The sequence below is a fragment of the Engraulis encrasicolus genome, chromosome 23, assembly GCF_034702125.1.
Source record: "Engraulis encrasicolus isolate BLACKSEA-1 chromosome 23, IST_EnEncr_1.0, whole genome shotgun sequence".
NCBI classification, from domain to species: domain Eukaryota; kingdom Metazoa; phylum Chordata; class Actinopteri; order Clupeiformes; family Engraulidae; genus Engraulis; species Engraulis encrasicolus.
The window spans coordinates 27,352,264-27,380,120 of record NC_085879.1 but is presented as its reverse complement, the minus strand read 5'-3'; the positions used below and the strand labels follow the sequence as shown (position 1 = coordinate 27,380,120).

General features: G+C 42.8%; 1 protein-coding gene across 1 annotated transcript in view; it reads right to left on the bottom strand.

The window, feature by feature from the left end:
• cyfip2 (cytoplasmic FMR1 interacting protein 2) overlaps positions 1-26,767 on the bottom strand; it is a 73,861-nt gene extending 47,094 nt beyond the window's left edge. Inside the window, exon 1 of the mRNA XM_063190344.1 lies at positions 26,298-26,767. The gene's annotated coding sequence lies outside the window, so the exon portion shown is untranslated. The remainder of the gene's footprint in view (positions 1-26,297) is intronic.
• Positions 26,768-27,857: the final 1,090 nt, after the last annotated feature.

Sequence of the window (27,857 nt, the reverse complement as noted above, 5' to 3'; positions counted from 1 at the left end):
CGTTCCAATATGCGACCTTGCGCCCTCCACTTGTGCTTGTGGCCTCCTACCAGATGACATCATTGACATCAGCATTATATTTCAATATCTTGCAATTGTAAAGTAATTTTCTCATTTGCAAACTGGATGTTGAATGTGGAATAGTCCCCCAAAAACTGTTCTGGCTAGGCTGACAGCGGGGAAACTTTATTGTTTTCTCCCGGAGGAGGGGCCAGGGGGCGGAGCGAGGCCACAAGCACAAGTGGAGGACGCAAGGTCGCATATTGGAATGCACCCCTGGTCTGTGTTAGGTTCAGCTAATGCACATGCCTCTTAGCCACGTGACCGCTGATGTCTTTCACAAACATGCTGATGGGGAAGTGGTGGAGAGAGAGAGCTACTTTTTTAGGGGCCATTTTTTTCTGCAAAAACTTTCACTGCTGCCATGCCATGCCAGCCACAACACAGACCATTGTCATGGCATCCAAACATTGGGAGACGGAACAGAGAAGGGAGATGCCACCAAAACGGGAACCAAGTAGCAAAGTTATGTCTTGAATTTAAAATAATAATGATAATACAAATTGAGATGAATACATGTTTAGAAATACACTGACCACAACTGTGTTGTGCAAGTGGCGCATAAGCTGAAGGTCTGTAACCTGGTTCTCATGCAGATGGAAGATGTGCAAAAATGCACAAAAGGTCTGCGTGAGAACCAGGCTAGAAGGTCTGGGGCCTATGCTACAAAGCTGGTTCAGGTGTAAATCAGATGTAATATGTAAATCATCTAATAAAGGAGCCTGAGGAACTCATTTAGGCTTCTTAAGGCTCTTTGACGAGATGATTTACATCTTAACTTAACCTGGTTTAGTCCTGAACCAGATTGGCAGTAAAGGCCCCTGGTTGATGATAGCAGAACATGTATCTTATCTCAATAAGAGCTGACGTCCAGGGCAGAGTCATACATGTTGTAATCCTCACTCGCCAAATGAGAAGGCCAGTGTGGTTATCCAGCAGGCTGCCATGGTAGCTTTCATTTCCACATACAGGCACTCAACATGCACGCACGCACACACACTCGCGTGCGTGCGTGCGTGCGTGCACTTCATGCAAATGCACGTCTGCATTGAACATGCACGCTGTCACGCGCAACCACATGCACGCACACCCACACCCACACACACCAGTTCCTCGGACTTCCTCAAAGGGACTGTTCCCATTTCAAAAATGCTTAGGAAGGCACACGGTCTGCCTGGTAGCCTTGATCTGACCACCATGCCTTGCAGCCTGCTCTGCCATCAACTAGACCAGTGTTTCCCAACCAGGGGTACGTGTACCACTAGGGGTACGCGAGCACACTGCAGGGGGTACTTGGAAAAATGGTAATTTTAACAAATGCTTGGATCATAGTCACACTGGAATAGAAAAAAAGCGATGTAAAACACGAGTTAGGGGGTACTCATGGTACAAAGAAAAGGCTTGGGGCGGGGGTACATGAGACAAAAAGGGTTGGGAAAGACTGATCTAGACTGGTCTGGGGCTGCATGCCATGGTATGACTCAGTGACCTTGAGATTGTACAGCCTGCTCTGGTTTTGTCTTGTCTGATGCTGTGTAGCACATACGGGTAACACAGCGTAACACAACGTAACACAACACAACGGTACTGTGCAGCCTGCTCTGCTATCGTCTAGTCTGATGCTGTAGCACATACACACAACACAGCGTAACACAAATAGGGCTTTCAGGCCGACCAGAACGGAGCCGGTGTCGGTGCCCGCACCAGTTAGGTTCAGCACCAAAGTGCTTGTCTGCAAACCGCCCGTGTTCATACCGGGCTCTGAACTTTTTCCGCACGTGACTGTGTTACCCGGATGAACCAGCTGACAGCCATGCTGTCGTCACGGTTTGCAGAGAAAAACCTAATATTTTGCGGTTTCGCATTGCGAACCAACTTTCCGGTTCGCAAACGCAAATATCTGTGGCGTGAACACGACGTCCGGTTTGCAATTAGGTGCGGGAAAGGGCTCCAGCACAGTTCTCAGTCGGCCTGAACGTGCTAAGAGTGACAGAGTGACACAGCGAAACACAGCGTAACACAGCGTAACACAGTGCAACACAGCACAACACACCGTAACACAACACAGCGTAACACAACACAGCGTAACACAACACAGCGTAACACAACACAGCATAACGCAACACAGCGTAGCGCAACACAGCATAATGCAACACAGCGTAACACAACACAGTGTAACACAACACAGCATAATGCAACACAGCGTAACACAACACAGCGTAACACAACACAGCGTAACGCAACACAGCATAACACAACACAGCGTAACAAAACACAGCATAACACAACAGCGTAACGCACAACAGCGTAACGCAAAACAGCGTAACGCAACACAGCGTAACGCAACACAACACAGCGCAACGCAACACAACACAACGGCACTGTGCTTGTACAGCCTGCTCTGCAATCGTGTGGTCTGGTCTGATGCTGAGAGCCTCAGGGAGCTCATAGGCAAATCAGGGTGAAGGGAAGGAAGCGAGGATGAGCAGCAGTGTCTGCTAAAGCTCCTCCTTATCTCTAGCTGCCAGGCCTAAGGGTCATTTCACGTGAAATCAGACACTTTGGGACCCGACCGACCCGGATTTCAATCATACTTGGTGTGCCTTTTCAGTAGCAAGGTAGCACCCCAGAACTGCATTGGTTTGAATCTGACACTAATATTAAGGGAGAAACAGACTAGGAAAGGTTCACATGTGAGGGTAGGACACTATACATTCAGCCTTGAATATATCAGTCAGTGTTAGTCACAAAAAGATGCCTGTGGTGTTGTTTGAAAGCTCTTTTCTGGCTCTACATAGTACACAATCACCTTGGAATACAACTACTCTCAGAATATGAATTATGATAAATTGAAAAATTAAAAATTGAATATCTAAAAAACTCATATTTTAAAATGGCCAGTTCCTTGTCCAAACGTAGCCGGCAATGTCATGAGCAGCACCTTAAATGCTGGTGTTCGGTATTTGTTATTCATTTCAGAGAGAATTTGACTCACAAATATGGCATCATACAGACCACTTACTAATAATATGGTAATACCATAGTAGCATCACATGATAAAACAAAAACAAAACAAAAATGGTCAGTGTCCATGGTCCCAGGTTTCAGAAACTAAGGCAGATGTCCATTTATACACACCAAATGATGATATGCAAATGTTTGAACATTCCTTCGCTGTGTACCTGTGCCATCTTCCCTTTACCGTACTTTAAAGAGATAATCAATGGCTACACTCTCATTTTGTACTCTACCAGTGCATTTGAAGCAGCAGCTGTGTCTTTTGTAGATAATGTATAAGTACGTCCCGTTGCAGTTACAGGTTCCACTACCAGAAGCACTTCATGATGATCCATGACAGTCTATCTGGTCTGAAGGGAAAAGTGAAGGATGGAGATGGCCCATGAGGATGCAGGAAGTTCAGTTTCACCTATCCAGTGCTCGGCATACATTCCTCAGCACATGCTAGCCACCAGTTGCCATCTATCATATACAGCTACAACATACCCTTTGATGCTTGAAAATGTAAACACATTCCTTTACTGAGCTCACTCTTTCAACTCTGCCTTCTCTGAATGCTCAAAATGGCCTAACTTCCACTGTGTCCATTGTACAATGTGCAGAAGCTGTGTAGTTTTTGAGTACCTGGAATAGTTCTTGCAGATTCAAAACCTTTTCAACAGGTTTCTCAGCTTCATGATGGTACATCTCTGTTGTGGCAAACTGGCAATGGATGTTCTTGACATTATCCTTGACATAAATTCAAAACATGTGGTATGGCGTTATAATTTAATTGTCAATAGGACGTTGCAGACTTGCTCGTGCAGCAAGCCATTTAACTGTCCCTCCAACGCCATCACTTGGACCTTTGCCATGTGATGATGTGGCAAAAAAGTGCCACTCTGCAGGTATGTGAAAATCTGCCTCGTGGTGGCACAAATTTGTTGTAATTTTAAGGTTCTTATATTGTGCAGGAAGTCTGCAACGTCCTATTGGACAATTAAATTGTAACGCCATACCAACTGTTTTGAATTTGTCAAGGATAATTTCCAAAACATCCATTGCCAGTTTGCCACAACAGATATGTACCATCATGAAGCTGAGAGACTTGTTGAAACGGTTTGAATCTGCAAGAACTATTCCAGGTACTCAAAAACTACACAGCTTCTGCCCATATGTCAATGGACACAGTGGAAAGTTAGGCCATTTTGAGCATTCAGAGAAGGCCAGAGTTGAAAGAGTGAGCTCAGTAAAGAATGTGTTACATTTTCAAGCATCAAAGGGTATGTTGTAGCTGTATATGATGGCAACTGTGGCTAGCATGTGCTGAGGAAATGTATGCCGAGCACTGGAGAGGTGAAACTGAACTTCCTGCATCCTCATGGGCCATCTCCATCCTTCACTTTTCCCTTCAGACCAGATAGACTTGTCATGGATCATCAGGATATTGCTTCTGGTATGGAACCTGTAACTGCAACGGGACGTACTTATACATTATCTACAAAAAGACACAGCTGTTGCTTCAAATGCACTGGTAGAGTACAAAATGAGAGTGTAGCCATTGATTATCTCTTTAAAGTACGGTAAAGGGAAGATGGCACAGTACACAGAGAAGGAATGTTCAAACATTCACATATCATCATTTGATATGTATAAATGGACATCTGCCTTAGTTTCTGAAACCTGGGACCATGGACACTGACCATTTGTTTTGTTTTTGTTTTTGTCATGTGATGCTACTATGGTATTACCATATTATTAGTAAGTGGTCTGTATGATGCCATATTTGTGAGTCAAATTCTCTCTGAAATGAATAACAAACCGAACACCAGCATTTTAGGTGCTGCTCATGACATTGCCGGCTACGTTTGGACAAGGAACTGGCCACTTTAAAATATGAGTTTTTTAGATATTCAATTTTTAATTTTTCAATTTATCATAATTCATATTCTGAGAGTAGTTGTATTCCAAGGTGATTGTGTGTATATGTAGAGCCAGAAAGAGCTTTCAAACAACACCACAGGCATCTTTTTGTGACTAACACTGACTGATATATTCAAGGCTGAATGTATAGTGTCCTACCCTCACATGTGAACCTTTCCTAGTCTGTTTCTCCCTTAATATTAGTGTCAGATTCAAACCAATGCAGTTCTGGGGTGCTACCTTGCTACTGAAAAGGCACACCAAGTATGATCGAAATCCGGGTCGGTCGGGTTCCAAAGTGTCTGATTTCACGTGAAATGACCCTTAAGGCATAGGCTACTGAGCACAGGGGTTAAGTTACTTCTGCTGCCTGGCCTGGGGTTTTCTCCACTATGACGAACGCTATGAAGTTCAATGGCCTGAATGTACAGTCAAATACACACATCATCAGCCACATATGATTTCCCAGGTGTGGAATACTTAACACATTACAACAGGTGTCTTGCCTATGATCAACCCTGTACATTTGAATGTAGGCCTACTTTAGATTAAAGTTAACCTGGTTCTCACACGATGGTTGTTTCCAACCATCTGGAATATTGTCAATCGCTTAGCTCTGGAAAGCAGTGGGTGTGTTCAAAACAGCTCTAACCTGATTGGAGAATTCACGTGGCTTTTTTTTGAATCAGTACTACTTCAACCACTGACTTGTATATACCCCGCCCAGCAATCCTGCCCCGCGATTCTGATTTGACACAGGCTGTGAAATATCTGATTCCTTCGGGCTCGTCTAAGATTTCCAGACCCAAGTGCGAGCTCACAAAATTTAACGAAGATGCACGAAGCACGGAGGGTCTGCGTGAGAGCCAGGCTAGATTTAGTTGCTGGATGTGGAAAATCAAACACATTTTAGAAGGTGGCACTGGAATCCATGCTGCTTCAAAGTGCCCCTTTTATTTTTCGAGAAATTATGCTTTGGTTGTTGTTTTTTTATATGCTACATTCTGTTTAAAATGTTGTTTTAAATCCATGTGCACATTTTCTTTCCCTGGCTGCCATGAATTATTTCATGACATCGCCATGACAACACTATTCCCAGACATCCCACAGTTTGACTGACAATTGTTGGTTTCCCCCTCAGGCTACATCGATATCGATACCCCTACTGGCTACCGGAACCCAACACCTCAGAACAAAATCAAATGAAGTATGACTGTTCTGATCTGTTTTACCAAGACTATGGATGGCCTGAATCTATGCCTAAGAATATAGAGCATAATGAGGTAAACACAAGCTAAGCAAATCTGATACATGGAGAAACTAGGCTACTATTGACATAGTCATCAATTGTGGGAAGTGGTGTTGCACAGTCAATGGAACACTGTGGCATATCTTGATGGAAGCTGTACTGAAACATCCTATTTACAGTCAGAGAGGATGAATAAGATGTATTAATATTGACCTATAGCCATTATTGGCCATTGAGCATTAACCACTGAAAAACAAATTGCCCTTATCATCTATATCAGTGGTTCCCAACCTTTTTCTTCAGGGACCCATGTTTTTACCATTGTAAGCTTTGGTGACCCAACTGCGCGAGCACCTGCACGAGAGGGAGTCACATGATACCCTCTGTTTCCTGCGAACTCATTTTTGTCATTTTATTCCTCAATTCGTCTTCGGTCAAATATAGAACAAATGTTTAATAGCACTAACATTTTGTTGCTTCTATGCATATATTAGTTAAATGCTTTGTCATTCATTCAACATGGGCTATATATGATATTTAAAAAGAAACCCCTTAAAATCAAGAGGGCTTCGCGACTCCCTGTGGATCTTTGGCAACCCACTGGTTGGGTCCCGACCCATAGGTTGGGAACCACTGATCTATATCAAGTTACATCTGGAAGTACAGTAGTCAGGTCAAGTGCATGTTATGGTCTACACAGCAGGTATACAACCTGTGACTACTGGTGTTATAGAAAGAATTTGGCTAAGTATTTCTCTCACCTATGTACTAAGTACATGATACTCACACATTTGTCCGAGCTTTGGATAGAAATGAAAGAAATCATTCCATCAATATATCGATCTATCAGCAATTATATACAATTACTCATGTAATGTAATGTTATTCATCCATCAAATTCAATTTTGACTTAGTCACAGGCTGGTACTCCCACCCCTAGTAGAATTGAAACCGTGTGTATGTGTGTGTGTGTGTGTGTGTGTATGTATGTGTGTGTGTGTGTGTGTGTGTGTGTGTGTGTGTGTCAGGGTCAGCCCTCAGCTCATATGATGTCTCCAGTGTCTGGCACGGCCTGACCTACCACGAACTGAGAGGGGACCTCTCACACCCCCTACTCACCCCCTGCTGACGCACATGCACACGCACACGCACACACACACGCACACACGCACACACACACCAGTGTGTGTTGCCTGCATATAGTATGCTTCACTGGGCACCCACATACAAAGCTGAGAACAATAGTATAGCCTGAAAAAACATGTACAGTGTATGAGAAAACTGTTCTTTTTTGACATTGTAATAATGGTTGGCGAGTTGGTCAGAGACGATGGCACTGGCCAAGGCAGCGTACAGGCAATTTTAACCATAACAACAACGGTTTGAACTAGGGGTGTAAATCACAGCCTCCATGACGATACGATACAGTATCGATTTCTTAAAGCAGGGATTAGATTATTTTCGATACTTAAGAATTCCCCACGATATGACTCGATTTTATTTTTTCCAATTACTTTTCTACTTCTATTATGTTGTGGAGGTAGGGCATTAGACAGGGGCCAGCGATTCGATTATTTGATACTTATTAATGCCCTCTGATACGATACGATTCCATTAAATCGTCGGCCGTAGGATCGATGCAGATACATTTCGATTATTATGTACACCCCTAGTTTGAACACACCCACAGCCCTCAGCTATCAGAACCAAGCCATTCCAGACTGATATTTTTATTTAATTGTTTAGTCAGACTTGCCAGACTATATGGCCAAAGCTGGTCATTATTATTGACCTCCATTTTTATCAAAAACACTGATCACAATTGATTAAATCACCCGGCCCTAATTCAATTCCCCAAGTACTTTGGCGAATGTGAGGTACACAGACAACAACCTCACAAACGTCTGGAAAATGCTTAGCTTCGGCTCTCAAACACGAGTGGCAGTCACAACATCCAGTGCTCTGTCAGTAAACAATACCGTACAAAACATAACTCACATGGTAACGAACTGTTGGGTTCATGGGCAAGTGTTAACCCCACACTGTTATACCACAGATGGGTTTACATCTGGGTGTGAAGGACACCTTCAGGGACCTGAGAGCAGAATACCTGGAGTACCTCACAGCAGACACAAGACCACCAGTGACTAGGCCTTCTAAGTAGTTGCTCCCACCCAACGTTATTGTTGATGTTATTATTATTATTACTAAAGTGGTTAGTGGACAAGGCTGGACTTTAATTTTATACTCCTTTATGAATCAAATGATATCCACATTATGTACAGTTTATAGACAGCACTGTAGTACAGTGAAATGAAAGTGTGTAGCACAGCTGCGGTTAATCAGACTGCTACATTGGGGTAAAGGTGAGAGTTACAATTTGGCTTAGAGCTAGGCCTAGATGAAGTGTGAGATACCACGCACAGGCACTGTTACATACTGTTGAAGCACTACAGTTAGTGCCACGCTAACGCTAACTTAACAAGAGCTGTTATTCCAAAGAATGGTTTTACATTTGGGAATACTGTAAAGGACGCCATGGAGGCCAGAACAAGAGGAGCCTCCCTGGGGAAGACGAGCTTAGGAAATAGGTCTGAATTAACTTAAAATTATATGTTATCTCATTATATCTCTACATTATGTAGAGTATGGTGAAATTAAGTGAAAGCTTATTTACACAGACTACCTTAGGGTACTGGTTATGATCAGAATAAGGCCTACGTGTTGTATTGTGAAATACGTCCATCGTAGGTACAACATGTCGTACCTATATAAGCAGAAGGAACATCATACTGCATACTAACATCATACTAACACATCTCTTCGCTCCAGAAATGATATTACACAGAAGGATTGTAATGTAAACGTGTGTGTGAAAGACACCTTGGGGGCCAGAGCAAGAGCAGCCTCCCTGGGCCAGATGAGCGTAGGGGAGAGGGCTGGACATCCCTCCCCTGTCGACCAGGAGCCCCATGAGCCGTAGATAGGAGGAGTTAAAGCGCTGCCATTGGACCCCGCAGGAACTTCCGCAGACAAAACTGGCGGCGAAACTGACCATATATGGTCAAAGATGGCCGACCTCGCGGTCCCATTCAGTTTTGCACAGCCTTCACTTTGGTCCACATGTAGCGTCTGTTTCCATAGACTATCACTGGGGAATCTGAGAAGAATTTATATAACAACCGTTTTTGCTCCTTTCAAAGCATACAATTTCAATGGACTGTGTAATTACTTTACCTAAAAATGACAACGTATGCCAGAACTAATCTACTAATTTGTAGAATTAGTACACATAACCTAGCCATGCTAACAAAAAACCTATGGCAGAGATGGGTTTAGCTGGACCCAACGAGGCTAGTGTAAACCCACGTAAAACCATGTGACCAAAGATCACAGACTGAGTCAACTCTTCCTATCTACGGCTGTGCATGGGACAGCAGAGCAGCAGATGCAGAGACCGTCAGCCATGTAAGCTAGTGTGTGGCGCAAGAGTCGCCTGCACATGCTTTCAGATTGCTGTTGGGCCTCTTTGCTGCTACTTTCACACACACTTTTGCAGAGACAAACATGAGAAAGGTATGTGCGAACACACAAACGAGAGAGAGAGAGAGAGAGAGAGAGAGAGAGAGAGAGAGAGAGAGAGAGAGAGAGAGAGAGAGAGAGAGAGAGACAAAGAGAGAGAGAGAGAGAGAGAGACAAAGAGAGAGAGAGAGAGAGAGAGAGAGAGAGAGAGAGAGAGAGAGAGAGAGAGAGAGAGAGAGAGAGAGAGACAGACAGACAGACAGACAGAGAGAGAGAGAGAGAGAGACAGAGACAGAGACAGAGACAGAGACAGAGAGACATCACATACAGGCCCCATACAGAGAAAAAAAAACACACGAGTCATGCTGCATCCTGAAATGTGGCACAAGACATGTCATCATAAACACTTTTGCATTGCAGAACAATGGCAAAGGTAAAATAAATCATATCATAAAAGAAAAACCCAGAATATCCCCGCCAACGTTGACTCATCTTCCTCTGATGCATTTGTCCCTGCCATGTGCAGCGCTGCTGATGGTGGAAGTTTTTTTGGTTTTGTTTTTTTCCCCACAAAATCAACAAAATAATATAACAACCCTGCAGAGCTGCACAACAATGACTCAGAATGTTTAGGAGTAAGCTGAACACAAGAGAAAGGAGATGTGCTCACTTCACAGGTGCAAAACACGCTACAAGTCTCATTGTATCTGATGCTGATCTATTATGTGCTGACAAATCATGAATAAAACCCTTTAGATAGCTGTGAAACGCCACCACACCGAGTGTGTTGTCACGATCTACGACGTGGTAGCCTCCACAGCCACTGTAATATAGCTAGACTTGAATAGCTCTCTCGCCATATCTGAGTCTCATGTCATACGAAACACACACCAGGCAGTTCCTGTATGACAGTGTGTCAACACCCTGGTTATTCAGAAAGGCACGCCTGCCTGCCCGCCTGCCTCCCCGTGCGCTAGACCAGTGTTTCCCAACCTTTTTTGTCTCACGTACCCCCTAAACCTCTTAGTTGTGCCATGAGTACCCCATGTCATGAGTATTCATGTTCTATATCACTTTCTCTGTCCTTACGTGACTGCTCCATTAATTTGATATAAAAATAACATTTTTCAAAGTACCCCCTGCAGTGTGCTCGCGTACCCCTGGTGGTACACGTACCCTTGGTTGGGAAACACTGCGCTAGACCAGGATGAGTCAATGTGTCGCAAAAATAAGACCGAGAAAAAATAAAAGGTAGGTGGAGTTTCCTGTTACATGGGGGTAGAGGGGTCACACACAAGCAGACAGCTGTGAGAACCACAAGTGATTTGGGTTCAGCGTTTCCCATAGGCCAAATGGCATTGTGTGGTACTATGGGCAGAACAAATTACACACACACACACACACACACACGCACAAGCACACGCACACGCACACACACACACACACACACACACACACACACACACACACACACACGCACAAGCACACGCACACGCACACACACTGGGCAAAAAAAATTATGCATACACACACATTCACACACAAACACGCGTGTGTGCATGCATGCATGCACGCACAAGCAAACATGCATGATGCATGGACTCTCACTGACATACTGTACATGTGCGGCTGTTGATCATTTTGTGGTGCTCAGCTTATATCGTGTGGTGCAGCACCACAGCATGGCCTGTGTATGGGAAACACTGGGGTTATTTTAAACAAATGAATGGCCGGTTGTGGTAACCGCAACAAATGACTGATGGCGGTGATAATTAAATGGCTCTGTGTAAATGTCACCAAATAGGCCAGTCATTGGTGAAGCCAAATGACATGCAATTGAACTTTGCAGCATTACATGTAATTCCCCTAAATACAGGGTGTCCCAAAAAGTGTACAATCTCTTCAGTTGTCAATTAAACAAAGAGTACAGTACATTTAGCTTGTTAAAAATATTATATATGGGTGGTTGACGTTTAAGGGCGTAACGCAAAAAAAAAAAAAAGTTTTTCAAATTCCTGAAAAAAATGATGGATAAAAATTGGAAAAAAAATAATAAAAAAAATAAAGCACTTAGTGGTCTGTGGAATTTCACCTTATTTTTGCCATTTTTGGGAAAATGTGTCTTGCATCAACACATAGCATAGGCATGTCACACCGCAGGAAAATGGAGTCACACCACAGGGAATTCACTGCATTATGGCCATTTTAATCCTTTTGTATACATGACTGACATCTGAGCTCATGCTAACTTGATAATGATATTGTGTTTAATCTTAATATGTGTTTTCATTAATAAAAAAACTTTTTTTTCCTCCTATAAGAGCAGTCACACCACAGGACACCATAAAATGAACCTAAGCATTGTGTGACAGAAAGATTGCAATATGAAGACATATTAAGAGGTTAAGAGTCACCTTAAACTTCCACAGCACTCTCCAATAACTGAGGTACTGACTGGTTAGGAGCCAGTCTTTAAGACCCCTGTAGTTGGCCTTGCAGCTGCCCATTCACAAACATTGACATACATGTCACCCCACAGGACGCAATTTGTGTTATGAAATTGAACTTGTAGTTAATATTACTGTCTTGAGTTTTTTCCACATTCACATTTCTTAATCTAAAGTTAAGATTTATGCAATCATGCCAAATGCTTCATACATTATTCAAAATGTTGTGGGTTAATTTATATATATATATATTATTACATATTGTTTCATTAATGTTACAGTCACACCGCAGGGAATTTGACATATAAACCTTTACATAAATCTTAACAAAAATGTTTCTTCTCATCTAAGACTAATATGAAACATAATGTACCACATCTTCTTTCATTGACATTTGTTTTTTAAAGGAAAATAACAGTTTTGTAGGTTTTTAACCAATGTTACGAAAAAACAAGGCGTCACGTCTCCCACCCATATATATACTGTATATTAGGGTGCATCAGATGCCCCCTATGAAAAGATATTGCCTTGGCCCTATAGTAAAAATGTTCTACACCCAGTAGAAACAGACTGTGTAAAATATTTTGAAATTTGGATGAAGTCTACCGGGGCCACCAGCCCCATGAAAATACAAAATAATGGTGATAGTCAGAATCTTGGAATAGAAATGGACATTTTGCTGCATAAAGCTACCCAATAAAAAACATATTGTCTCAGCTCTGTGATAAAAATGTTCTATGCACAGTAAAATCACTCTGTGTAAAATATGTTGAAATTTAGATGAATTCTACCGGGTCCACCAGGCCCATGAAAATACAAAATAATGGTGATGGTGATGGGCAACCTGGATTCCAAAGCTGAAGTCCAGTGCCACATATTCCAAATGACATACCTAGTTTTACCTTTCCAGTTAGGGCAATTGGACAGGTAAAACCAGGTAATTTGAAATCTGTGGCACTGGATTGTAGCTTTTGAATCTAGGTTTGCCATTGTCTTAAAACAGAGGTGGAAAACCGCGTGACACATTTGCCCCAGCCAATATAATGAACCAGCTGAGCCTAATTACCACTTAAGCCAGGTTGATGAGGTAATTAGTGAGATCACCTGTATTGGGAGCACAAACAGAAGGAATATCTAAGCAGGTTATGTATTCAGTCGATCCACTTACACAGACTTCAGTCTCAGGACAGACTGATGGTCAAACTGCTATATTTAGGCAAATTTGCTCTTTTGCAACACAATATCAATTCCTTGCTGCCTTGGACCACTGCTAGTATCAAGCAAGAGATTGCAAAGCTGCATGACTGTTATATTTGTGTGTTTCACCTGTGGGCCTACAATTCATGGAGGAACATCTGTACTAAAGCTGTGAATGTTCCTTGGAATACCTAGGCTACAAAGCAGTCAATACAACTGTATTGAAGAGTGCCATTACTTCTTTATCCCATCGCCTGTGGTAGTATTTCACTTTACTCCATCGGATGAGTACCATAACTTACCTGAGAGGCCCTTGGCAATGGACTCTGGACCTGGTGATACCCATGACATACCTAGAAGCCACTTAAGTACAGGTCTTGGGAAGCCACTCTTTCCAACATCACATACAGTTGTATTGTATGTACTCTATTGAACTACTGCAGGGATTTCTTAAAAACACACAGGTCATTCCAAGGAGCATTCACAGCTTTAGTACAGATGCTCCACCAGGTATTAACAGCTACCTGTACAATCCTGTAGGCCCACAGGTGAAGCACACAAAAGTCATACAACTTCGCAATCTCTTGCTTGATACTGGCAGTGGGTCAGCTGGTTCATTATATTGGCTATATTTGGAATATGTGGCACTGGATTTTGGAATCCAGGTTGCCCATCACTATCACCATTGTTTTGTATTTTCATGGGCCTGGTGGACCCAGTAGAATTAATCTAAATTTCAACACATTTTCCACAGAGTGATTTTACTGTGCATAGAACATTTTTTATCACACAGCTGAGACAATATGCAGCAAATGTCCATTTCTATTCAGGGCTGGACTGGGCGATAAATAGGGCCCGGGCACTTTTGGATTTAAGGGGGCCTCCTCATTATTATTAGTGCTGGAGAACTGACTCACCGGTGGGCCCCGCACCCTCATGGGCCCCTATTTTCAGTAATGTAAAAAATAAAAAAATGGGGGCCCACGAGAGTGCGGGGCTCACCGGGAAATGTCCGCCATGCCAGATGGCCAGTCCAGCCCTGTTTCTATCCAAGATTTTGACTATCACCATGATTTTCTATTTTCATGGGGCTGGTGGCCCCGGTAGACTTCATCCAAATTTCAAAATATTTTACACAGAGTGATTTTACTGTGCATAGAACATTTTTATCACAGAGCTGAGACAATATGTTTTTATTGGGTAGCTTTATAAAGCAAAATGTCCATTTCTATTCCAAGATTCTGACTATCACCATTATTTTGTATTTTCATGGGGCTGGTGGCCCCGGTAGACTTCATCCAAATTTCAAAATATTTTACACAGTGTGTTTTTACTGGGTGTAGAACATTTTTACTATAGGGCCAAGGCAATATCTTTTCATAGGGGGCAACTGATGCACCCTACTGTATATATTATTTTTTTTTTACCGTAATATAATAATAATTATTATTATTCAGATACACATTTAATAACATTAAATGTGCAATTATTGAATGGCATGAAAGAACAGACACAGTGTTATAAATCTGCTGGTACCAGAATTGCCATGACGAAGTCATAGTGCATTACTTAAGACCCTGAGTTATAACATAGTAGTGGAGCACTAAGGTAGTTAAGATTTCAGTGACTATTAAAGTGTTCCACTGTTGGAACGGCGTGCATCATGGGGCTAAAATGATTCACACCATTTCAATCACAGCTGTGTCTGTAATAGCACTTCACAGCTAAAATGATAATGTCTTCGCCCTTCAAAAGGTATCAGCTGGGATATAATTGATTGTCCTGTTCAAATGAATTTGAGTTAACATTATTTTAGCTTATTATATGGTTGTGACGTCATCTGTCGAATGCTCCATTCATTTCAACGGGGCTCCCCAACGTTCGGACGTCTGTTATTTTTCGATAACGGACGGGTTGGTCTATAACAGACCGCTGTCAATGGCAACAAGACTTTTCACTGCTAAAGCGACTTTTCAACAAGACTCTAATCAGCTGCTGTGATAGACAACACCCGTTGTCCTGGCTACCGCTGTCAATGGCAACAAGACGTTCACTGCTAAAGCCACTGGCTTGTATACAAGTCAGTGGCTAAAGCGAATGTTTCATATCACTCCGCAGGGGGTCCGGTCTTTTGTCACTCTAATCAGCTGCTGTGATAGACAACACCTGTTGTCCTGGCTAGCCTACCTAGCTGTTGCCTAGCGGTGTTCCACAACGGCACTGTTTTGTTTTGCGCAGCAACAATCTTAACATTAAATAGGTCTAAAGAAATGTCCCCGCATGTGTGAATCATTTAAGTATATCCATATAATAAGCGGGTTAACTTTCGGCGAGTCGGTCGCTTTGTGGAATAGCAGCACTTCAGAGAGAACAAGACCCCTTCGCTCCGCGTCGGGGTCTAAAGATTCTCTCTGTCGTGCTGCTATTCCACGGTAGCGACCTTCTCGCCGAACGTTAACCCTTACGTATTTTCACTTTAATTGACTGCCCAGTGCGCAAAGCATTTGGATTTTTGTTTCAGGAGTAGCCTACATTTTGCAGGGAGCACTTGTTTACAATAATATGCCACCAAATAATACACATTTACACACACCTTGCCAACATCCGCAACAATCCCAACAAATGTCAAGCTGCAACCACATCAAAACCCTTGAAATTAAGATTTCCTTGTGGGCCTGTCTCACACTGATGCAACGCAAAGGCAAAGACTTGAAATGGTCAAAAAAGGTACTGCAACTATGCTGTTCATTGAAACTGGGTTGCCTATTGCCATATTTGATCTTTTCATGAAAGTTAATAAGCAATAAACTAATATTTTCTAGTATGGCCCAAGTACAGTCGTTTTTGCAGCTAAAAATGGCGAACCATGGAGAAGATCCCCCTTTTCATATAAAAAAGTGCATTTTTTTCCAGTCATAATGAATACTTTGAATTTGATGGTGGTGGTAAGTATTCATGAAAAAGGTAACATTAAGTGAATGGGTAGCATGGATTCTGGAAATAAACAACTACAAATCTTACACAGTGTACCTTTAAAGGGACACTGTGTGAGAAGATTTTTTATTTCCAGAATTCATGCTGCCCATTCACTAATGTTACATTTTTCATGAATACTTACCACCAGCATCAAATTCTAAGTATTCATTATGACTGGAAAAATTGCACTTTTCATACATGAAAAGGGGAATCTTCTCCATGGTCCGCCATTTTTAGCTGCAAAAATGACTGTACTTGGATCATACTAGAAAATATTTGTTAAATACTTCGTAAACTTTCATGTAAAGATCAAATTTGGCTATAGGCAGCCCAATTTCAATAAGCAGCGTAGTTGCAGTACCTTTTTTGACCATTTCCTGCACAGTGTCCCTTCAAAACACACTAAGCAATTTAGCTCCATTATGCTGTCATGGAAAAGGGCTCCCCACTGACACGGCGTGTTGACTCTCTGAGCCCCATGCTGGCTGAGACACACACACACAGTGAATGAGGATCCGACCGGACGGACGGAGGGCTGCGACGCAGTGGTGGTCCGCTACAGTGCCCTGACTGTAGTCTACAGAGGGTCAGCCTCTAGGCGGGCAGCAAAGGCTTTAGCTGCAGCTAGCTTGGCAGGCTGGGCAGCCTTCTAGGAGCTTGGCAAGAAGTGTGGAGAACACAACCAGGGTGTGGGGGGATGTCTGAAAGTGAATCCACCCCTAAACCAAAACCCTCTTTGTTCCCATTGCTAATCACAACAGCTCCCTGGTGTACAAATAAATACATACATACATAAATAAAAAACATACAGAGCGAAAGAGAAGGTTTGGAGGGCTGCTGCGTTATTCTTGACATGCACTGCAGAAGGTGTGGTAATAGATAAAATAATAAACTGTAAAAAAATAAATAAGAATGCCTTGGATACTTTTTATCATGAATGAAACTGCTCAGGTTACACTTTATTTTAATGGTTCACTAATACAGTGGATCATCCATATTAGGTACAATGTAATGGACCAGTGTAACAATATTTAACCCCTTAAGACACGGCTTTATAAATTAGCTGTTACCAGAATGGCAATGACCAAATCGTAATGTATTACTAAAGGCCCTAGCAGTGGTCATAGTAGTGTAGTACTATAGTAGTTAACTTTCAATGTCTATTACAGCGTGCCACAGGAGGTACGGCGTGCGTTAAGGGGCTACTACAATGTAATACCAGTGTAACAATATGTACCAATTTTGTATTTACATCTACGGTTAGGGTCAGGGTTGGTACATGGTATTACATTGGTATTACATGGTATGGTATTAAATATTGTTACACTGGTCATTACACTGTACCTAATATAGTAGATCCACTGTAATAGTGAACCATTAAAATAAAGTGTGTTACCAATTGCTCATATGGACTCATATGGGGTTTTGGCTAGATGTTGTAGACACAGGTCAGCCTTTCTTTCGTGACATAGAGAAGTGAAATGCTGAATGACTTCCACTGATGTAGGACAGGGTGGGACTGGGAGAGGAACAGAAAGGGGCAGGGGCATGGAGTGTGTGGACTGGGCACTGATACGTAAACACTACTCCTCGCGCCTTTCAACATCTCCGGCGCCCTGAGTGTTAGGGCACCTGGCTGTAATCATCCATGGTGGTAGTGATGGAGGTAGTCTTGGTGGAATGGCAGAGGATGGTCCCCTCATTGTCATTCTTTTTTTAAAAGCTTCACTAACTATTAATTCTATTTTAAATCATCTTGCCACCTTACATGGACTACAAACAATGCAAAGTTTGATTGAAGGAGCCAGGTGTTTCTCTCCCCCCTCCTTCTCTAGTCTGAATGAGAGAACGTTCTCCTACCAAGCTATAACTATTTAGTGTCACCTAAATGGGGGAGTATGCAACATTTAGTAAGTCAGTCGGTAAGACAATGATTCCATATTAGCTAAAATTAGAAGGTAAATGAAAATGATCTTAATAGCCCCTGTACACTGAAGAAAATAATCATCACTTGCAAGTAATCACCATTGTAAACACAATTTCAAACTTCTGTGCTAACCCTGTTACATTTGACTTGACTTGTCTTGAACATTTGCATAGTACTGGCTTGACTTCTCTCTCCTGATCAGAGGCTGTGGTGTTTAGGTGTCTGGCGTCCAATTAATGTAAAGTAATTATCAGAGTCTGTGTTGCTCAGCTCAGTAGCTGCATGGAGGCTAACGACTTATTATATAACGTAATGTAATATAATGAAATGTAAGGTAATGATAAAAGGCTTTGATGCTCAGTTAGCTAGCTCCCCTGTGGCAAACAGATTCTTCTGTAATGTAATGTAATGTAATGTAATGTAATGCAATGTAATGCTATGATCAGAGGCTTTGATGTTGAGCGGAGTATCTGGCTAGCCTGGTTCTCACGCAGACCCTTCGTGCATTGCAGCAAAGGATTATTCTGTAATGTAATGTAACATAATGAAATGTAATGCAATGCAATGTAATGCTATGATCAGAGGCTTTGGTGCTTAGCAGAGTAGCTAGCCCGGCTGCCCGGCGGCTGGCTGCACTCTGCTCGGCTCCACTCCGCTTCTTCTGTGGGAAGAGAGGTGCTGATGCAGCCAGCCAGAGTAAACTTTCCCACACTGGCCTTCAAGCGACACAAAAGAGCCTGGTGTACAATACGTGTGTGTGTGTGTGTGGTTGTGAGTGTAAGAGCGTCTAGAGATCGTTTTGTGTGTGTGTGTGTGTGTGTGTGTGTGTGTGTGTGTGTGTGTGTGTGTGTGTGTGTGTGTGTGTGTGTGTGTGTGTGTGTGTGTGTGTGTGTACGCTGTATGTAAATGCACTGAATGTGAAAATGTACAGTGTGTGTGTGTGTGTGTGTGTGTGTGTGTGTGTGTGTGTGTGTGTGTGTGTGTGTGTGTGTGTGTGTGTGTGTGTGTGTGTGTGTGTGTGTGTGTGTGTGTATGATTGTGAGTGTAATGAGCGTCTAGAGCTTGGTGTGTGAGTGTGTGTACTTTGTATGCTGTATGTAAATGCACTGAATGTGAAAATGTACAATATGCGAGTGTGGTTGTGAGTGTATGAGTTTAGAACTCTGTGTGTGTGTGTGTGTGTGTGTGTGTGTGTGTGTGTGTGTGTGTGTGTGTGTGTGTGTGTGTGTGTGTGTGTGTGTGTGTGTGTGTGTGTGTGTGTGTGTGTGTGTGTGTGTGTGTGTTTTAGGCTGTATGCCAGTGGTGGGGGCTCCCCTAAAAAACAGCACATTCCTATACATGTATTATCTGCCCTGCGCGACAAAGGCTAGCCACCAGAGACCTCAGGGGAACATTCCTGATCTGCAGATAAATATTCCACAAAAATACCCCAACTGAGCTGACAAGCATCAGGCATGAATGACAAACATGGCTCCGTCTGACAAACATCGGTCTGCCTGGCAAGCATGGGCCTCCAGTTTTTTCCTGTAGAGCAGGGTTTCCCAAACTGGGGTGTGCGGCCTGCCATAAGGGGGTACGCGAGCTGAATAGAGCAATGGTGGATATGTTTTTAATCCAGCATTAAAGAACATTAGTCGTTTTTAACTGAATGGTGAATTGTATGCTGGAAGGGTCCATATGAAGTGTAGTTTAGCTCCTAGACTATTGGAAATGAGGATTCCCCAAAGCGACTGTGCGTAATGTGCAGTGAATCCATACTTGTGTGGCCATCATCATGATCTGAAAGGCTATGTTGAAAAAGCATTCAAACTTTCCATACATCTTTTCAAGGGACCTACTCAGTCAACAACGCGGTAGTGCTGTGTTGTCAAAGTGGTCGCTTTGTAAAGTGCTGGTGCAAACCCTGATGGGCTTCGCCTGATATGTACGGGCATCATAATTTTGAATAGTTTGCGTCCCGAATACTTTGCATTTGACCAATAAAGCTCCCCATCTCATGTGTGGTAGAGCAGCACAGTGGCAAAGCAGAGGCAGCTGTGCCGACACCTCCATAGATATTCAGAGCATAGTGTTGAATGCTGGATGCTTTCCCCCCAGCATCAGCTGAGAGAGGGGCGTAGCTGTGGTGAATGTTGGACACACGTGAAAGAGAGAGCGAGAGAGAGAGAGAGAGCGAGAGAGAGAGAGAGAGAGAGAGAGAGAGAGCGAGAGAGAGAGAGAGAGAGAGAGAGAGAGAGAGAAAAGAGGCCACTCATGGCCTCGGGCCCAGGAAGTATGGAAATGCCAACATGTAGCAGCCTAAGTGTTCTAGAGAACTGCTACCAAGCTAAAGCAACCAATCTACCAAGCCACTGCCATCATGAATAGGTTTCACAGGGCTGCTACCAAGCTTCCAATTAAACATTAAATGGTCCTCCGACCTCCGCACAAAAATCTCCCTCCAAGCCAAGAGTGGCAATATACAGTAATATCCACAGTCAGGGCTCTAAATTAACACCTGCCAAGTGGCCAAATACTGGTGAAAATTCAGTTTGGCTGGTAGAGAAGATCAATAAGATATGAAATATGAAAAACATGGACATGTTAGTGTGTCAGAGAACGGTGACCAAACTACTGCTACCAGGCTTCCAATGCAAGATTTCTCTTTCCCTATCCAACCTTGCCAAGGCCAAGAAGTCACAACTTTATGCCCATCGTCGTATGTCATGGCAAGCAAAACATGACAGATTTTGAGCCATGTACTGTACTAGCCAGGCCGTGCCCTCTACTGACACAAATCCTTCAGTTTTTTTCTGATCAGGCCAAGAGCAATACAAATATCATTTCTGAGCTCCCGAAAAATCAGGAACTCCTCCCACTACGTCGGGAAGCATACAACCATTAGCAAACCAAGGGAGGCGGGTCGACAATGCAGTTTGGGAAATGTTAATTGTTATGCTCTTGGTCAGACCAAGTCTTGAAGAGATTTGAAAGTCGATGATAACCAGGCTAGTAATTTATGTCTCCGATTAAATTCGTGATGAATGAACGTAAAAATAATCTATGAATTATCAATACAGCGTATGAATAATCTATGAATTATCAATACAGCGTATGAATAATGATGCATAAATAAGGACCCCTCTCAGGGACCCTGTTGCACCCCTCACCATACACAAATGTAAACTTTAAAGACAATAAAATTGATTTGATGTATCGAAATACCAACATGAAGTGTGTTTTAGAGAACTTCTACCAAGGGCTACTGGTAGCAAACAATGGAATTGTAATGGTCCCCGGTGCAACATTTCCCTGCTATTCCTCAATCTTGTCAGGGCTTAGAAGTGGCGATGAAAACCACTGCTGTTTAGAAATGTGAATACGGAGTAAACTGGATCTCCCTTACATACAAATGCAAAATTCAAAAGGTACTAGATATAGGCCTACTTGAAATTGGTGGTTACAATAAATATTTGTGAAAATTAGGGCTGTCCTACACTATTATTTTTCTCCCGATTTATCTATCAGCTATTTTTTCAAATAGTCGATTAGTCAAACGATTAATTTTTCAAGTATTCTGGCACTTTAATCTTCAAGGAAATTGGGAAAAAAGGAAGAAACAGGTAATATTAGGTCCCTGAGCTCACAATGAGCTTTAAATCATGATAGTAGCTTATTTACTCCGAGATACAATGTCCAATTCATACGTGCTGGGCAATTTTAGGTTTCAATAAAGTAATAAAGCATTAGTAAAGTAAGTAAAACAGCATTGAATTAAATGAAATGATTAGTCGACTATGAAATTCTTGTCGACTAATTTTAATAGTCGATTAGTCACGATTAGTCGATTAATCGTCCCAGCCCTAGTGAAAATGACTAATTTGCTAATAAACAACATAACAAGTGTCCAGCTGCACCAGTACACAAATACAGTAATTTGAAAGAATTTGCAAAACTTTGCATGCTCATTGGGTAAGATATGGACAAGTGAGCTAGCTGTGTGTGTGTGTCTGTGTGTGTGCGTGTGTGTGTGTGCTATGTGTGTGTGTACGTGTGTGTGTGTGTCATTTTCAACTCCTAAGATAAAAAATGTAGGTGAGGAGAGTGAATGACACGCACAGCAACACTGTTCCAGAGGTGACTCTCCCTGCCCTGAGCCTACTTCTCTTGTCAGTCGGCCTGGATACAAGCATGATGAGCTAAATAACATGAAATCATGGCAAGAGCAGGCCGGGACACAAAAAACACATTTGGCTCATTAATATTCAGCCCGGTGAGCCCGGACAGACTAACATGAACATATTAGTCTGGAATCGATCCAATCACATAGAGCAGGGGTGGGGAACCTTTTTAATTCAAGGGGCCACTTTAAATTCCTCCGAGGGCCGTACAAGTCCACCATGGGCTGTACTATGAACACAAACCAGGATTTCCCCATGCGCTTTAGGCCTATTTTGAAGGCAGACACAGGTAAAGCAGACCCGACCTTCACTAGGTCCCTGGAATATAACTTACTGTAATTGTATTGCAGCAAATGTCATTTCTAAGATTCCTTTACAAAATATGTAGTGTTTCATGTGAAGCTGCATAACATTAAAATTATTTCAGGGTCCTGATAAAACGGGCTCAAGGGCCGTCCCTTTATGTCATAGAGGGAGGTACGCCACTGGGTCTGGGGAAGGCAACACTGTCAGAAATTGCTGGGTGGAACCTTATGTGATGGGGGACTGGAATGGGGGAAAATGCTCCTTTGAAGGCACTGTAGCATCCAGTGATAGCAAGGACCCGAAACACATCTGAATAATAACATTAAAAAGGTAGAGTTGTGCACTCTCAAGATTGAAACAAAACCAACAAATTCACACATAGATGTACGCTTAGTGCACGTTCCGATGCCAGATATTGTACTGGATTATTTATAACACTATCAGTCCACATCTGGGCAATAGCATTCAGTGTTGCTGTTAAGTTAGGTTGCCTTAAACAATAACACCTTGATGCAAGCAAGGATTTGTGACTAAGTTATACAGTGAAAGCTGCAAGACAGCAGGTAGTAAGCCTACCCATCTCTGGTAGGTACTTCCGTTGGAATAGTGGTACAAAAATACCACACTACCATGCCTAACGGAGGCAAACTAGCAGAGTGTGGCGAGGAACGTTAATAAACTTCCCTCCAGAAGGATCATACATTATCGGTAGAGCTAGGCTATCAGGCTGGTCCTTTAGATCAGTGGTATCGTGCTGTGCCTCCCATGTCCGAACTGCAGCGATGACTAGGAGGTGGCGGGTTCGAGCCCCGAGTGTCGGACTGCCTCAGTAACATATTGTATCATGTTGATGCAGGATTTGCCCATCCTAGTGCATTGGAAGTCAGTGCAGGACATTACTATTGTAGAATATTTTTTGACATATTGGGTCACCTCTATATTTTTGAACAAACACAGACAATTCCCCAATAGACAGTCCCATAATGCCTCTCAACACCACCAGACACTGAGGAGAATGAGACTGTGAAGGATTTATCAATCTACTACAAATACTACGCATCATAGTAGTGTGTGTGTGCACAGTCGGTGGGTGTGTCCTAGAAGCGAGTGTACGAGAGAGAGAGAGAGAGAGAGAGAGAGAGAGAGAGAGAGAGAGAGAGAGAGAGAGAGAGAGAGAGAGAGAGGGGGGGGGGGGTGAGCGAGTTTAGTGAGCTACAAGGCGGTAAAAGTGTGTCATCTCCAGGTCATAGCTGCGTTCACAGGGAGGGATCTCCCTCAGGCCTGAGCTATATTGTGCTGTAGTGCCTCCCCTCATTGAAGCGGAGCAGAGGAGAGGAGAGCCCTCCTGTGATTGCCTCAGAAAATTGTCTCCTTTTGGATGTCTGGATGTCGAGGCATTTGTACAGGAAATTTGTGTAAAACACTTCTTTTTTTTTTTACACAAACCTACTGTAACTCTTCCGTTCAATGAGAGAGCCCTGCTGTAACTCCCTCACCGAAGAGATGTTTCAGGCGTGTGCAGTGCATGATGAATTATGTGGATGTAGAATGTTGAGTTCCATCTTAATTTTACATCTCTTGCTCAAATGAGAGCCCTTCGATAACTGACTCACAGAGGAAAATGAAGAAATTGTCCCCTTTTTGGCATCTGGATGTTCAGGCTTAAAATCCATGTTGTTTTGTTTATTACAAAATGTACTATAAATCTTCCTCTCAAAGAAGCAGAGGAGAGATCTTGTATAGTGTTCCATGAAGAAGGTCTCTTGTTTGGGTAGCTGTTTCTGGATGCTGAATTGGGCTTAAAATATGTTTGTACATCTGCTAAATAGATGTCAATACATTTACATTTAGTCCTCCTATGACTGCCTGAAGAAAGAGAAGATGGTCTCAATTTGCTAAATAAGGTTTAAAATTCTTCGACGTTCACATGCCAATACATGCATTTCCCCCCATCAAAATGGTCGTCTTACTATAGGGGCCATAGTAAAGAAAGATGGACAGGTGCCTTTTGGGCATCTGGATGTTAAATTGGGCTTAAAACAAATACATTTACAGTTCCCCTTCAGAGGAGAGCCCTGACATGACTGCCTCAATAAAGAGAATATGGTCTCTTCTGTGTATCTGGATGTTTGAATAGCCATAGATCCATAGGTCTTGCATGTCATTCAGTTTCACCAACATGCATCTGTTTCTATAATGCATTTAATCAACAGGGTGGCGTCTCCTCACTCTGCAGTCTACTTTTATTTTTGGAATATGTGCTTTGGCTTCTCAGGACGCATCAATGCATAGTCCTATGGTTGCAGACAGCTAGTTCTAGTAGCCCATTTACATAAAAAAGCACCCATTATACACTATGAGGAAGTATCGCTTTGAATGTTATTTTTAAGCACAGTGTGGTATTAGGTGTCTTTTATTAATAGGATGCATCAAGCTGACAGTCAGAAGGCTGCTGTTCAGAGGAAGACACACCACCTCTCCACATATCTGAGGGACGATTAACAGCATAATACAATTGACCTATTATAAATGTGGCTCACATTGTGGAGCGAGCAAGGTGCATAACTGTCAACGTAATGAAAAAAGAAAAGCGATTGATGACAAATAATAATTGCACTTGCAAGACGTGCGCTCAACAAAGTAGACAATAATTGTGCTTCTCCTACCTCACAACTTTTATAGAAACATTGTAACCACTTCCACCCGTGTAAGCGGAGGAAGTGACAATGTATCGCCCATCATTGATCAGCACAGCAGCCGCCAGCCGATACAAACGGCAGCATAACAAGCGGCCTCATCACTAGCAGGATGAGGTAGATGCCGACAGGTTTAACAATTCACTCCCTCCCTGGTGTCATTGTTAATGGTGGGGAAGGCATGTGTTCCTATGTGCGGATGATGATGATGGGTGTGCGGTGATCTTGAATGATCTTTGGTATTGGCTAATACTAGGTTCCAACACGTTCGTCCCCGTTCAGACCTATTAGCTTAGCAAATTCCCATCTCTACCCAGCCACCCATCCCTATATTCTAGTACAGCCCATTATAACGGCACTTAAATAAATGCTGCGAACAAGCCATTGCAAATTGCAAAGTGGTTTACTCGAAACGCGCAAACACGGATAAATTGAGATGTGAAAGCGACCAAGGCACGATATTTCAACGAGAATAATCTCATCACCCCACCCATTTCAGGGTAGGATGCTATCAATCAGATACCGACCGTGTAACGGGCATCGCATACATGATGAAGAACAGCCACTGATGGAATATGGAACGCTTACAAAACACTGCGTTTCGAAAGGAGATGTGGAAACCTTTTGTGGAAACACAGGGGACGATAGTACGTACTGGTTAAGATGATTCTACTCTAAGGATAAAATGACGGTGCACCATGCACAGAAACACACCATTGGCAGGTCTGGTCTGAGCCATCAGTGCTCGCCTGCTCATCTCCCCTCCCGTCGAGCCCAGCCGCCTGTTCTCACATCTCCCTACCATTCGCATGGAAAAGGAATAAGGCTACCACATACCTGCAACTTGCATGTCCGTTTGGAAACCAACGGACGTAGAGTGGGGCACTCCACGGGGAGAAAAACGATGAACGGGTACGTTTTTCTCTCGCCGTTCTCTCAATTGATGCTCTCGTTTCGCTCACTGCCTCTCCGCTAATCCACCCCACACAAAGACCAGAAAATGGCTGCAAGTGCATTTCCTTAAAGCGACAACGACCCACAAAACAGGCACCCAGTCGCTTGGCCTCTGCTCTGTGGTCTGTTCCAACGCGAGCGCAAATGGTGTCACTGGTCAATAAATTCTAGTCAGCACTCAATTAAATTCGTGATGTTCATATAATGACAGCATTTGTACTTGTTAAACTCAGAATGTGATAAACTGCAATGAAATGTGCTTACATTTCTACAATATTGCTATGTAAAACACAATAACTTGATGTGAAAGCGTGTTTGTTTGATTATAGGCTACAATAATACACACGTTTGGCAAAAAATGCCTACACATTTAACTATGTTTGTAAAGCGCACTTTGGTCTGGTTTGTCTAGTCACCTGAGCTGACTTGGCCAAATGTCAGATGATTAAATATTTACATAGAGAGATCAGTGACCAGTGTATGAATACAAAACAAATGCTGGTTGGTGGCAACTTATGTAGCCTATCACTACATGGTCTTTGACAAGTCAGACTGTCATGTTTTTGTTGTTGTTATTGTAGGCTACTTTTATTACATTCCAATTATCTAATTCCAGCGCTTGTTCTTTAGTCAAGTTGTGGAATGTGCGGTAAAATGTGTGTCAGTATGTAATGGTATTACTAAAAATATTAATGCAATGCATAATTATTTTTCTTTCCTTTTTATCTGTGAGACAGCTCTCTTTCACTGGTTTGGCACATAGGAGATCTATCTCGTGGGGCAAGGAATGACGTTTTACCTTACTGTACATGTATTACTGAAATGTAAACAGATACTTTCACCTCAGGAATATGTTTATCTGGCTCATGTTGTGTTGTCTCTCTCTCTCACAAGCATACAAGCATGCAAGCGTGCACACACACATGCGCAAACACACACACACACACACACACACATAAACACACACACACACACACACACACACACACACACACACACACATGCGCAAACACACACACACACACACACACACATAAACACACACCACAATCAATCGCTCTCTCTCTCTCTCTCTCTCCCTCTCTCTCTCTCTCTCTCTCTCTCTCTCTCTCTCTCTCTCTCTCTCTCTCTCTCTCTCTCTCTCTCTCTCAAGCATGCAAGCACACGCACACACACAAACTAAAAGCTTTCCCAAGGAGAGTGCATTCATTCTCTCCTTGCTGTTGTCACAGTAACCAAGGAAGGTATGTGGGTGTAAACTTTACATTCACGGCCCCCATCAACAGCACGTCAGTGTGCAAGTCATGTTCACGCCACGGCCACTGGGATATGAAGTGGAAAAGGCTGGGAGAGACGAGAAGACGTGTGAGCTCTTCTGACAAGCCGTAAAAAGAAAGAGTAGTCAACCCAGCGCTCAGGTACTGTATTTTGCAAACAGTCCAC